Source organism: Rousettus aegyptiacus, unplaced genomic scaffold (genome assembly GCF_014176215.1).
Source record: "Rousettus aegyptiacus isolate mRouAeg1 unplaced genomic scaffold, mRouAeg1.p scaffold_m13_p_12, whole genome shotgun sequence".
Classification (NCBI taxonomy): Eukaryota; Metazoa; Chordata; class Mammalia; order Chiroptera; family Pteropodidae; genus Rousettus; species Rousettus aegyptiacus.
In genome coordinates, this window is record NW_023416287.1 from 49,848,410 (window position 1) to 49,863,646 (window position 15,237).

At 39.0% G+C, this 15,237-nt stretch overlaps 1 protein-coding gene across 7 annotated transcripts in view; it reads right to left on the bottom strand.

The window, feature by feature from the left end:
- Nucleotides 1-15,237, bottom strand: part of PTPRM (protein tyrosine phosphatase receptor type M) — a 691,775-nt gene that overhangs the window by 641,813 nt on the left and 34,725 nt on the right. The window lies entirely within an intron of this gene.

The following is a 15,237-nucleotide window of genomic DNA, read 5'->3' on the forward strand; positions in this document are numbered from 1 at the left end:
AATGTTGCATTACAAGCTCAGTCAATTCCAAGTGAAAAATTCTTTTCCTTAGAAAATGTCATCCTTTTGTAGGGCCAAGCTCAGGAAGGCACTCCATAGTTTCTCCCAGAATTAAACCTTCTGTGAATCAAGCTTTTAGATACTCTCCACACTTTTGGCATCCAGACATTCATACAACCCTGAATTATTTATTCACCAATCTTCGCACAACTTCCTAAACACCAATGGAGACCAGGCCGGTTTCAGCTATTTGATGTTACATCTTCTCAAGTGGCTAAAGAGGCTATAAAGCACCCTATTGCTTAAGCCTGCCATCTCAGTTCCATTAGCAGTAAAGACTTCTCTATTTAAACTGCTAAGTAAATCCTCAGAGAGAGCCGAGGGACTGTTTCATGCTTGAAAGCAACTGTTAAGAATTTGACAACAACCAAACTGTTCCTATTTAATCCTTCTCCCAAGGTAAAAAGAATTATAGGTAAACATATGCCTTCATTATTTGCTTTGCCGCATTTCAATACCCAACCCCACACAAAATTGCCAGCCAAGGATTTAATGCAATCACCTCTGTATTTCAGAGCTATTGCCTCTGCAGAATGGAAAAGGCTTAACAAGGGCTATGGAGCTGGTTAGCCAGCTACCGTATTTTGTACAGCAAACATCTAAAATGTCACGGGGTTAAGTCTGATCATAGTGAGGCTTTTAACGAGTTTTTTTTTTTTAAGGTGATTCAAAACAACAGTCCCAGGTTGTTATTATTTTTTTAAGCTGACACAAAACATTTAGTTTTCAACTCAAATCAAAGGTTACACCAAAGTATGAAACGAAGAATGAAGAAAGATGCTACAGAACTGAAATTCTTATTATTTGCTTTTGAAAGATAGTAGACATGGAGTCCTCTGAGATTTATTTTTGGACTTTTTTTCTTTTAAGTATTTTTTGGTTTGTTTTGGTTTTTAGCCTTTAGTAATTTACATGCTTATAAAACTTTTGAGAACCAGCCAGGGTTAGGCAGACCATCTTCTCCAGTAGACGACTCTTCAGAAACTCAGTGCATTAAAGCAAGTTCTTTCAACTGCTCTACAATCTCCAAGACTTTCCCCACCATGATCAGGACTCTCAACACATGTGCAGTCACCAAAACACTAGTTTCTTCACAAAAAACTCTAGAGCAAGATTAGGAAGTGAACAACCAGTGATGACCATCCCAAATTATATTCCTACATTTTATGAATATGACCTCTCTTTTTGCTAACCAAGCTCTTCCCCAACTCCTACCTATCACTCTCCATGAAAGAAGTTTTTGTTACCGGTCATTATTTCTGTTGTATAGTGAAAAACCTATTGGTATCTTGACTTAAACAGCATTGATGACACATTGCCTGTTTTAATAATACATTTTCCTATGAAAATCTCCCTAAATTAAAGGGCCACTGTATTTCCTATGACACTGGAACATTATTTTCCCCAAACATATACCCTCTATCTCGACTGGTATTTTAAGGATGGCTTAGATTAGGGCCAACCAACAGTTAGAGGTCATCCTTTGGAAGGCCATACGTATCAACTTGAAAAGAGAGCGTCTTGAAATCATGTCAGAACAATTACTTTTGCTTTTTTTTTTTTTTTTTACTTCCAAGTATTCTATAGGTCAACAAGGAAACATATATAATAGTTTCCTTTTTCTTTTATACCTTTTAATGTTAGGTTTGCTTTGAACAACATAATATTTTACCACATAAGGGCACAGTCTGGAATAATAAGCACCCTAGTAAAAATCTTGAGATTTGTTTCTCAATAAAATCTCAACTACAAAGATTTCATATTTAATAAGATCACCTCATTATTCAAGATATATTTTTAATCCTAATCTGGTTTACCACATTTGGGGACTCTTCTCTCATTAAGTCATTTCAATCTGGCTAATTAATTTGAACATTAGGCCAAACTGAAATAACTAAGAAGGTAAACAAACTTCTGGAGTTAAAGAGACATAATTGTCATTAGTTACATTGGATTATCCTTGTCACTGAACATTGGCCTTTCTGCTGAGAAATGTGCCTTCTCTCAGCTAGCCAATCCTATCTGTTGCCTCTTTGATGTCCAATGTGCCATACAGAAAAAGGGTGAAGGTCTATGCTTGGGAACAGTGCTCAGGACAGGTGCCTGTGAAGAGGATTTACTTTCAGGTCTAAGAGCCTGAGACCTATTATCAAAAGCAAAAACAACTACTATTTAGGTACAATACCTATTTGTTCTCTCAGTTCCAGGTATTACAATTTAGATTATAATTCTTACTAAACTAATTTTATTAATACATTAAACAGAAGTTCCAAAGTGTGTTGAGTCAGAGTGAAAATGAGAGGAAAAAATAAATTTTAAAAAGCATATTATTCGAGTAGAATAAATAATCAATAAATCAGAAAAAAAGGAAAGGAGCCATAATGAGAAGAAGGAAGGGAAAGAAAGTGGTATGAAAATACTGGACTGAGATACTTTTACATATTTAAGCTTGTTAACCCACCTCATTTCCCTCAGGGAAGGAAAGACAACATTTTCTTTATTGTAGTATTTTATTCAACTGTCTAGGAAATATACACTATTAGATAATCACTTCAAGAAAAGTTTTTGTGGGTGTTTTGTTTTGTTTTGTTGTGGGGAGGGTTGTTTTGTTTTAGGATTTGGGGCTACATCATTTGTAAGTTGTGTGTTAAAATAAAACATTTTTATTAACAGTGGAAGAATATTTCCGATATGTGGCTGTCATCAACAAGTCAGACACAAGGCAACATCTTAGAGAACAGATTCAAGTCCATTTACTTCTCCCCCAGGCCCTGAAGCTCATAATTCCAGCAGCTACTTCTAGCATTCCTCCTCCTCAGAGCCAATTCACACAGAACGGAAAGTCCAGGGCGGCATTCCAGATCTTCCAGACTAAGAGTAGGTAAACCAAATTGAAACCAGAAATGTTCACAATGTATTCAATGATGCGGCATTCCTAACCGTACCACTTCTCAGACATTCCACCACACAAACTCATGTGGCTAACAATTATTGTCCTCTCACGAAAGGATTAGAAGAAAACACACACAGATATATATATATTTGTATGTATCCCCAGTGTTGAAGGTTGATGCAAAATTTAAAATTAAGCTTTTAAATTAAGGCTTATTTTTTTATTTATTTAAGCAAATAACTCCTAAATTTATTCAGGAAAACTATGTTGTTCCCCAAAACGGAAAGAGAAACACTATCTGACGTATTTTAATTCAATTTAATAAATCTTTATTGAGTATGTAATTTTGCTCCAGGGAAATAGAATGCAAAAGGAGAGGGCATGCCTTTGAAGAGCTTACATGTAAATACAGGAGGAAGTAATTTAAACAACAGTAAGCTCTGCACTGTATAATAATCATATATTCTGGGTACTAGAAGACCATCAAGTAAGGCAACATTAGTTCTAGTCAGGAAGAATCTAGAGAGGCTTCAGAGAAGTGACATTTAAGTAAGGAATTTAAAGTTGAGGGATTTTGATTATTCGACCTATAAATAAAAATGTCTGTCTCATCACCTCAAGTTTCTCAAATTTCCCTTTCCAAATTCACCTGAAAACTATAAAATCCCCTTAGAAGATCCTACTGTCAGAATCACAATGTCGACACATCCACTAACATGTGTTAGGTGCCTTTCAAATGTGCCATACCATGTGCCAAAATATCTAGATCTCTAGATATTTTGTCTGGAAAGAATTCTAATCAGGTATGAACTCTATTTCTAAGGTATCTGCTCAAACATATTGCTTCAAATTCCCTTCTGCTTTTTGTGAATAAGAAACCTCCCTCTCTGTACTTCTTTTGATCAAAGAAGTACTGATGGTGAGAACAATGCCAAATGACCCAGCACAGCACAGCCACTACCATGTGGACACACTGAGAAACCCATGCCTTGGGTACTGTCCAGGAAAGCAGGCCAGACAAATGAGAAGCACCAGGATCAACTTGGCCTTATGAGTGATGCAAACAGGCAGGTCTCCTTAGCCCTCCCATAAGTCCTCTCCCTAGAGGCTACCAGCAGCTTGGCTCTACTAGGAGGGTAGGCAATAAGGGAAATAGGAGGAGATCCTGACAGCCATGCTTACTTCCAAGCATAAACTGTCTGCCAGCCCTGGAAGTGTCTTCTAGGAAGCTAGCCCTGGGACAGAAAAAAACAAAAAAACAAACAAACAAAAAAAATGGAGAAAAGAGGCCCAAAGAAGGAGGAAGGTGCTGGCACCAGCCACCCAACTAGAATCTGGGTTGGAACCTACTGAATGGACACAAAGCTCTGCAGAGCAACTCTCTCTGCAGAGAACCAGAACCAAAGCCTCTAAACTCAGCTGAGTCTCAACAACCAAAAGAAATCAGCAAGTAATCCCTAAGGTTTTAGAGAAATTACTTAGAGTCAAGTCTGTAATATCTGGTGTCTGCAGAAGGGCGTTACTATGCTGTCTGAATCACAAGCAGTGTTCCTACACAGGCGTCTGGGTTTCATGAAGTCTCTTACAAGGAGGAAGGAAAGGTTTACTCAAGAGCACATCGGGGAAGATAGAATAAAATCAGCACCATCTCCTTCCTCCTCCTGCTGCCACCACCGGAAATGGCAGGCAAAGCCCTGCTGCATTCTTTCCTGCTGCCTCTGAAGTGACAGAGATGGCTCCTCAGGTCAAAGGAGCCTACACTTCTGCAAAGGCTCCCCTACACTGAAGTGGCAAGATGCAAATACTGACATGACTTCTGTCCCTAGTCCAACACTTTGCTCTTTTTGGTTAGATAAAATCTTTCTTCTTTTGTCTTCCTGTTTCATTGAAGCATACATCTGACTTGAGAAAGGCCCCCAATGCTCATTCCCCTCCACACATACAACAGAAGGGCCCACCAGCCTGCCAGGGGCAGCACTTGTTACCTTGTTACTCCAGCACATTCCAGAGTATGTCCCAAAGGCACCAGCCAGTCAAGGGGCTCCCTGGGTGAGTACATTTAGGATATTCTGCAAACCGTCGCAAACTTGGCCTTCAATAAAGAAACCTGTTGAGCTCTGTTTAACCTCAAGTTTCAAGCTCAGCTTTACCACAACAATCAACTTTTTTTTCGCATGTAAAACCTATTACTAAATCCCACATGACCAATTGGGAAACAAGCCCATTCCTGATGGAAATGCACTGCCAGAAAATTTCTTGCTGCCCTGAAGACAACCTTCCCCTTTCTCACCTTCCCCACGAAACTCAGCTGACCTTCCTAAAGCCACAGAGACCAGACAGCTCTGAGGGACTGTCAAGTCTCTTCTCCATTTTGGTTGTGGTGTGGTGCTAGTAATGGTGGTTTTTAGTGTGTGTTATAAAAATTTAATTTAATTAAGTAGAAGCTTCTTAAGGACAAGTACTTTTCTGGTATATATGTGAACTCTTGCATAAAATGCATTTTTATAACACTAGTGAAATAAAGGGATAAAGCTTTAAAAATAAAGGTTGACTCTAAGAAGACCATATCATCTCAAACTACATCCTGCTCCCCAAATAAGCAACATATGGAGGAAGCACAGAGATCTTTTAAAGGGAGGTCCCTATACTTTGGGGTAGGGGAGCTGACAAAGTCTTTCTGGAGAGTGCTCCCATTTATCTGTGTTCTTCCTCATGCTGGTCTGCCTGAAGGGGCATCTGCCCTTGGTCTGCACTTCCGCATCCCCTTTCCCTGCGTGCACCTTCTTTCACTGCATTCCCAACCCCTTCCCCAAAGAGAATCACATATATCCCAAAGCTTACAGTGCGCCTGTCCCCTCTGAGCCCCAACCTATGGCCTTCTGTGGGACTTCACCAGAGTGCAAAGGAAAGAGAACATGAGAGAGACGAAGGAGGCAGAAAACTCCTAACAGGGTCCCAAATCTCCTTTTCTATTTCAGAATTAGAATGCAAATGTGAAAGGGCGACCAAAGAAACACCTACTAACACATAGGTATGATTTGAAAAATGAAGTCAGACCTTTTCTGATTTAAAAAAAAAAAAAAAAAGCCTTTTTGGCTACTTGGTTTGATGGGGATGTCTGACTATGCCAATTAGGTTATGCAGCTCCAAGGTTCTGACAGAAAACATATGTATGGCAAATGTCAATATATAGCTAGCTTTTTACACATAGTTAAAAATCTTACAATTAGAGATTATCTTATGCACAGAAAGAAACAGAAAGAAGCCTCTTGTTGAATCTTCACATTACATGTGTGTGTTGGCAAGGGAAGGGATAAGTCGAGTCAGAATTAAATTCTCAACTAATCTCATCCTGATGTGTAAAAAACCAAGTTAAAAACTGATCATCCTCTTAAAAATTTTATAAAACTTCTAAAAACAGTTGTTAGAATGATATTTATTTTCATGTCCCTGAAATAGAAAATAACTCTTTAAGCCATGCTTTAAGAAGCCACATTACAGGATAAACACATGTCAATATTGGTCCCATGTCAAACTCATTATCAGTTTGTCAACAACAGCTGATAATTTCTTAATGACAAATGAGAGCCATAGCGAACTAGTATTTCATTAGGCAGAGAAAGTAAGAAAAATTCATCCAGATAATTTGGTTGGGACTGATAAAATTCATATTATTAACTGGATCAACTGCCTATAAGTGATCCAATTTTCTCTAAAGTAAAATACATCCTTTCAGAGTGACAACAAGCTATTTTGTTCTTTTTTAGGATCACTTATCCTTTCATCCGCTCCCTACTTCTAAGCTTACAAGAAGCACTAATCACCTCAAACACGAACATTCAAACACAAACATTTAATATTCCTTTACTTTCTGAGCTTGAAATGCTCTTTGATCACACAAAGTCAAACTTGTGGCATCCTTTCCTGTTTCTGAAACCAGCAATCCAGATGTACTCTAATTATTGCCTTACATATACCAATGCTCATTACCCTGTGTGTACTTTATTACTATGGTAACACCAGACTTGCCTCACAGTTTGTGCTGTTCTATGCTGAGTTAGCTGTTTAAGTAAATTTCCACAATAACCCTTAAATCATTTGCACAATTAGTAGTTTTGATTTGAATTCTATTTAACATGTTCTCTGGTTCTGCTCCTTATCCTAAACTGCAGAGGATAAAGGTTTTTCTCCACTGTGATACATTGACCCCCAGCAGACCCTAATGTTTCAATGAGCCAAATCCATCAATCTCCCACTAATGCACCCATGTGTCACCTTCTTGTTTCCAATAACTTTCTAGTAGCCCAAATAAAGCTATTAATGTTACCAGAGAAAATTCAAATTTCCACTTGAGAGGGTTATTTCCATCTAAGCAACATTACAATTTACCTGATTCAAAGTGAAAAAAATTATGAGTTAGCCCAACTAGAGCTGACAATAGTAATCTGCTGATCCCAGAAGAATGAATCAAATACGGTCACCTCTTTGTTGCACTAAAATCAGCCAAGCCTTTATGTCCTGGTCAATAACTGCATAGGCAACTTGGTCCCCTTTATCACAGGAATTTCATCTTCTTAGAAAAAATAAGGTAGCTGGGTCAACATCTACAGCAAGCATTCTTTACTGAGTGCTTACTGAATGAAACAAAAGTGACTAAGGCAATGTAAATTGAAGGGTTACATTGTGTTTAACTTTTAAATTAAGGGTTTATCTTAATTTATAGATTATCACAGGAAATTGTCATAGAAACCCAAGTTTGAGAACCCCATAATTGTCCTTTGAGACTATAAGCAAAGCTATCTTCTTGTGGATATGAGCTGATAACTCCTCAAAGGAAGATAAATGTTAAAGTAGCAAAAAGGTAAAGTCAGGTACAGAAAAGTAGTTTCCTAAACCAGGTAGGAAGGCAATGTCTGTTACTCTAGGTCCTGAAGGTGCCTGGGAGCTTAAGCAGCAAAAACAATTAAGGAGAACTCTCCAATTGGAGCTGAGTAAATTATACTTTGGTACTCTAACTGGTTAGTTGCATGTTATTTTCTGAAGCCCTGTAGAAGTGGCCCAGCCTCATCTATATCATTCTAAAAGAATTAAAAGGTCCTCTGAAATCAAAATAGAAGGGGCAATGGAAATGAGTGAGAACCCTAAGGTGAAAAGTCAGGTCAGTATCTCCTCCTCATATATCCAACTTTGGAGCACTGTGCTAGAATTTATAATTTCATTATAGCTTCATTTCCATTCATTGAAGAGTTACAATGTGGTCAAACATTTAAGGTACAGTTGGAATTTAGATGGATGGAAGAGGACACATTTTAAACAAGGGGTTTAACATGAACCAAGGTTTCAAAGTAAACAGAATCAGGGTGAATGTGTAGAATAGGCCTAACAAGCATGGTTAAGAGATACTGAGAAATAGTGGAACGTGTAAAGGACTAATAAGATGAAATCATTGAAGGAAAGCCCAGAACATAGACATAAATTACCTGATACAGTTATAAGGGAGTCAGTAAAGATTTTCTAAGCAGAATAAGGATCACTTTTCCTTAAAGGCACCTGTCATGTGGCACAATAGGGTCCATATAAATTTTAGACATTTATTCAGCACAGAGAACAAAAGTAAATTGTAGTATAGCAGTAGATCACTCTACGCCACACATACACACAAACAACATACATATTAGCTCGCTTTACTTTCTCTTTGGAAATAAGACATAAAGAAAGATATACGTTATTCCAAACAGATATGAGAGAAATTCATGTAATCCATAATCTAAGTTACATAGCATCTTCCTCTATGTCAGTGTTTCTCAAATTTGAATAAAGTTCAGAAACTTTTTGAAGAAAAATAATTATTAAGGAGGACCCAAAGAATGTCTAACTAAAGGGTTCTATGGGACTCTACTTTGAAAAACACTGACTTAAAACTAGAAAAACTTTTTTAAAAAGACTTTATAACTGATAAAATATATCAAAATAGAGTTTACAAATTATGTAAAACTTAAACCAACTGACAATTTTAGGAACTCAAATTTGATAATCCTATTTAGAACTATTGTGCAAAATCCAGTAATTTCTACAAAAAAAAAAAAAAAAAAAAGCTGTTCTTGTCCATCTTCCCGAATTTCAAGGTTAGTAAAAGAAATCATCTAGTTCAGGGAGTCTTTATGAGACATTTCCTAAATGCATATTTATAGAACTGATAACCATCCCACTTATGAGACATTTCCTAAAATCATGACTCACCTTATCAAGTTTTCAAACTGCCCAATAGAGTTTGCTTAGCGTCTCTTTCATCTTCCTATAAGTATTGAATGGTTCTCCCTGTTGATGTTTATAATATAATTATATTTTCATTAAAATGTCTCTCAATCCACAATATTAACCATTAGTTTAGGTCATTTGTGCAGGGCCTCCCCAGGGAAACAAAACTGGCATAACTCTCATCACCAAAAACATGGGAAGCATCACACATTAGCAGTTGTCATTAGCAAAATTCCCACCATCTGCTGAGGCTAGTTCTCTCTACGCAATTAGAAAACTACTGGAACTACTTTTTCACCTCTGAGGAAATATTTTCCCTAACTTAAGACTAATGGCCATAATTGGACAATAATCAGAAATCCCAGGGCTGAAAGAGTTTGAGGGATGCTCTATTCCAGGAGATCAAATATTATGTTTTTTCCTTAACTGCACGTAGTGCCTTGGAGGGTCACAGTAGAAACTGTTGGGGAGAGGAAGTGGGGTGGTTATCAGTTCCATGAATATACATTTTCTAAACTGAGGTTCTATATAAAACTGAAGTTAGGGCTTCCCTGATGTTGAAATGCACTGCTATTCCATGATCTCATTCTGTGTGAGAAGATTCTCAGTCTCTGCAAGGGCAGATGACTTCCCCAGGCAACAGGCAGCCAATGGTGGTAGTTGAAGCAGAACACCTATGCCTGTCCCCAAGCCAATGCTTCTTCCCAGGGCTTACCTGTGTACCTGCCCCTACACAGGTTGGGTCTCCTTAGTGAATTGAGACCTGTCTCATCTTTGAGAATCTCTTATATCTACGGCACTGCAAAAACAAGAATGTGAGGGCTAATTCACTATGATTTTAGAAGATCAGTATCTTAGACAAAGAAAGAGAACGAAGTAAAGAAATCTCAGGAACTCTAAGGACTACAGAATTATTTTTAGCCTTAAATGATATTAGCTAGAAAGTATACACTAGGAAGGGATGGACCAGTATGTGTAATCATTTAATAATAGCATAAACATACCCTGGGGGAGAAAATAAGAATTAAGAAAAATATCCCAAATAGCTAAATTTAACATCTGTCTCCATCGCCTCTGATTGGCCAAACTTCTTGGGCAACGGGGACTAGTATGCACTTCCAGAGTTTTCCAGATGCTCTGGGAGTTGTTCTCACTCTTTACTTCTTACATCTGTTCTAACTGGGAGAGGCTACTCTTTAATCAGATTGTCCCTGCCCCCACCCCCACTCCTCCACTACAGTTCCGAAGAGAATTTCTCTAAAAGTTCTCTAAGTTGTTTCAGAGCTGACAACACTACTACAATTTTTCAAGCTCCATTTCACCTCCAAATCCAAATCCACAGGGCTCAAGAATGAGACTCAAGTATGCAAACATCCCTACATTAAAAGTTTTAGCGCCTTTATTTCCATTTAAACAAGGGTTTAAATGGAAAAATCCGAAAGAAATCTGGGTTCTACAGATACCCACACAGCAACTTCAGTCACCTTCTCAGGGATTAAAAAGAACCAGGTCTTTTCCTGTTCTCATTTTAAAGAATTCCAAAGCTCACCGACATTAATTCCAGATTATCAATGTGGAGCTTCAGGGGAAAAAAGAAAGTAGGATAACCAACATAGTAGTTTCTTAATGTAACCTCACAGATCACTAGGACTTTCTTTTACCTAGAATTTTGAAATTTTTCATAAAAATGAAATGTAAAAATTTAGTAGAAACCTTTCTTATCTTGGACAAGCTATATTTAAATTGGTGTGATATCCAGAGTGTGCAGAAGCATGCTAACCTGAAATAAAACCTAAACCAAGGAAGATTCTTCGTCTCCCGAGACTTTGCCTGCCTCCATTTCCTCTTTCATCTTAATATTCTCACAGCACTTTTATCCTGTCGTCTCTAAAAATGTCTGCTCAGAAGAAAGGGGATGTTCTCCCTTTGATGTGAATCCCAGTCGATGTGAAGCCTCTCCCTGGAGCTTCCAGCCTCTTTTCTAACTAGGGAATAGAAGGCTTCCTGGTTTCACTCATTCTGGAACAGGTGGGTGAAAGATCCTGCAGAACGAGAGGGCCCAATGTCTGTAAAAGGCCAGCACGTGGACAGCTGGCAAGGCTGGAATGGCAACAAGCAGTTACTGAGCTGTTCCCCACCGTCTGCCCCCCATGCCATTTGGGATTAAATATCGATGATGGGGCATAAGAAAAATCACATTTTGGGGGTTTTGGCAGGAGGACCCCTAGGACTTTGATATATGTAGAGAAGATCAGTTCTCTGAGGACAGCAAAGATAGGAATGGGCAGATTACCTGTGGCATCTAGGATTCTTATTTTAGGAAAGTGACATATTAGCATTCAGCAGGCAGTCAGTAACTTGAAACTTAACAGCCTAGAGCCTATTGAAAAGTCCCCACAACCCTACCCTCAACCAGAGCAAGCTGGCATATGCAAAAGAAATCTACTAATTTTCTAGTAAAAAGAAAAAAAAGAAAAGAAAAGAACACCTATTAGAATCGTATTTAAATGCTTAATTTATTTAACTAATATCACTAATAGTGAGGCACAGAGGTTGAGTCATTTGCCCAAGGTCACACAACAAGTCTTGGAGCCAGAAATCTGGCTCCAGAGTGTAATCTCCAGTCTAAACACTACGCTAGGCTGCCTCCCTCAGGTGGGAGATGTGTGCAGAGGAGACAACTCAGCGCAGCAGAGCACATCAGTCACCCTGACCACAATTTATCTATGGCTACCCCATCTGCAATAAGCAAAGAAAGCAGCATAAATTGACTGCAGTGAGAATTTCTGTAGTAAATATGCATAAGATATCTCCATTTCTTGCAGTTCTGAATCTCAGTTTCGGCATCATTAAAATGGTGGGAATAGCAGCATCTCCTTTTAGAAGCTGGTGAGAGCCTTTATTGAAGTAACACCTGCACATCACTGTATCCAGGACTTGGCACATACCCAGCTCCCTTCTCCACCTTTCAGAAGACATTTGTGAAGTTCAAATGGAACTTCAGGTATGGAGTAGGAACTCCCAAAGTAACATATAAACAACAGAAAGGGTAGTCAATGATAGAACAGAAGTAAAATTCAGGGAGCCACTGGATGAGTATACATGAAACTGTGTGCTTGTGGCATGTATAGGAATCATAATTCTCAGGTAAATTCAACAATTCAAATTTAGCTATGAAAAAAATAAACATCAAAAATGATTTTTACCATCTCTACTGGCTTCAGCACTGGACTCTAGGATAAGATGCTCTCCACCTGCATGTATGATCTGAGAGGTAGAGAGAAGCAATGTTCCTGCAGCCCTCTCCCCATGTGTCCCGCACCCATTCAAGATCAGAGCCTGAGGCTGATCTATGTTCGAGGAAGCAGGGCAGTGGACCCCATAAGCAACCACAGTGAGATTACCTCTTCTTTCTGGAGTTATGCAGACTCCAAAGGCCTCCTGAAGAGCCTGTGCCCAGGGAACCTGAGGTGACCACTTAATTCTCCAGCTTCAACACCATTAGCCACATGAGTCTTCTCCCAAATACCCAGAACAAGCCACTAGATTCTTGGGAGTTTTAAAGATGGCCTCAGTCTTCAGTTCAGAAATAGGGCAGCTAGTAAGGTACATGGCAGACAACCCACACTTCGGTCATGGGAGGTAGTTAAAGGCCCCTCTCCCTCCCATCTTGCTCCCTCCAGAAAACAAGTGAAGGGAATGGCTACTCTGAGGGGTGGAGGCGTGGGTTCCAAAAGACCTTCTTGCCTTCCCTATTTCCCAGGTCCTGTTCATGCTCAGACACAAGTCCCTGGTTCCTATTTTGCTCTACAAAGGCTTATCCCAAGGTGAGAAACAGACCACCCTCCCGACCCTCCCCTACACACAGATACCACCTCCCTGTATGCACCCCGTAGGCCTTGGAGAGCAAGACTGAATGGGCTGGGCTGGCAACACAGCAGACTCCTCTGCAAATCACAACCACAGGCCTCAGATGGCCTGTAACTCACAACCTAAACAAGACTGAAGTTGTCTGAAATCCAGCTCTGCAAAATAACCAGGAAATAATCCTTAAAGTAACCAAGAAGATCCGGCTCGATACACCACAAAGTCTTGAAAAGACAACTGACTGTCACCTTGCCTTCCTCACACTTCTATTAGGGAAAAGAATGTTGATGTGCTAGAAACAAGAATATTTTTTCGTTTCCAAACTTTTTGCTATGAAGCATGCTACCAAAAAAAAAAAAAAAAAAGGGAAAATCTGTGTGATATTTTTGCTGATTTCTAAAAAAAAAAAAGATAAAGTGATAAATATGGCTAATTTCTGACTTTTACATTGAAATTTAATATAAACATAGCCATTTTGCTACACAATATTTATTAATATTCTAATGCGTAAAATTGACAGTTGATCACATTAAAATTTTTCCTGTCACACAAGGAGTTCTTCTTAGTATTCCAAAGTGTACCAAAGTGTCAGCATCAAAAAAGAAAAGAGAAATCTCATTTCAGGGGCCTATGACAGCTTTAATGTAATATAAATCAAAATTATTGTGCAATACCTCTGAGAAATATGAAAGAATGAGAACTGTTTTATCATTCCAATCAAAACTAAATTAGAGGAAACACTTCTCTTCCAACCAGAGCTGAAGGAAAACCTTACTGGCTGCTGCGCTGTCTCCCATATTTCCATGAAAATAAATGTGGCACCAGGTAAACAGGGCACCTTCCTAGCACCTTTCAGAAACCAAACCCTCTGTGCTTCCATCTTCCTTTACAGTTACTGCTTGATCCTGTATTTCACAGGATGGTAATGTCAAAATAAAATTCAAAAATCCTTTTAATATGTTCTACTGAGTACAAACATTCCCTCAACATTTGGCATCAACATTAACATTTAACATTTCCAAAACAAACACCACTTGCAAATTTCCCCCACCAGCCTCAACAGGGCCTATGTCAAAATAATTTGAATTGAAATGAGAATTTCCAGGTGCCACCACTAATGCTGGGAACTCCACCACTGGATTTCCCATACCAGAGAATCTCAGTTTTCTAGATTTTAGCACATGTACCACACAAATAAAGTTGGGTTTTTGTTGTTTTATTTTGTTTGTTGTTTCGTTCTAACAGAGCAGCAGAGCTAGAGGTTCAAACCCTGTCATGAACCTCTAGCCTTACCTCCTGACATTTGGCATGTAACCAGGCAGCCACCGTGTCTCACTCTTAACTCTCCAGATCCTAAAGCTGTCTCCTGAGGTCCCAAATTTAGCACAGAGCCTTGCTCGGCATGAAAAGAATTAAAACAAGTCATTCGCAATCTGGATCATTCTTCCAAAGAGAGAAATAATTTTAGTAAATTTCAAAGAAAGGAATAAACAGATCGGGCTTAATTTGCAGTACCTAACCAGATCAATTCCTCAACTGTAAAATAATTTCTTATATGAGGAAATAAATCAGCACACTTGATGTAATACAATGATTTCATAAACAATCAGAAATCTATAAGGTGGCTGACCACCACTTCCTAAAGGATGGAGATGAAGAGGAAGCATGACCCTAATTTAAGTATAAATAAAAGCCCACATGTCCGATCTAAACACCCAGTGAAAGTAAGGTCTGACTGGGAGCTCTCACTGAGCTACAGAAGCCCAGGTGCCACTTAACCATGAGGACCAATGCTCCATCGTGAACTCACAGCTTAGTAGAAAGTCAGCAGGCCACTGTGTGTTTCACAGCAAGATCCTTAAGAGGATAAAAATCACTAATCCTGAACCAGGGAAGCAGGAGGTTTGTCCATTTTAAAGCCAAACCTACCAACTGGCAGTAGAAAGAAATGAAGGTGGAGGAATGGAGAGAATGGGCAGGCCTCAGACAGACAGTCCTACAACAAAGGAGAGCAGGAGAGGGAACTGGGATGTTCTCTCACGTTACTCTCAACTCTTCTGGCCTCATGTTGATTTCACAGACCCCCAGCCTGGATTAGGAGGAAGAGCCAACGCCAGACAGGCAAAAACTCGGCAGATGTTAATAGGCCAGGAGCTCTA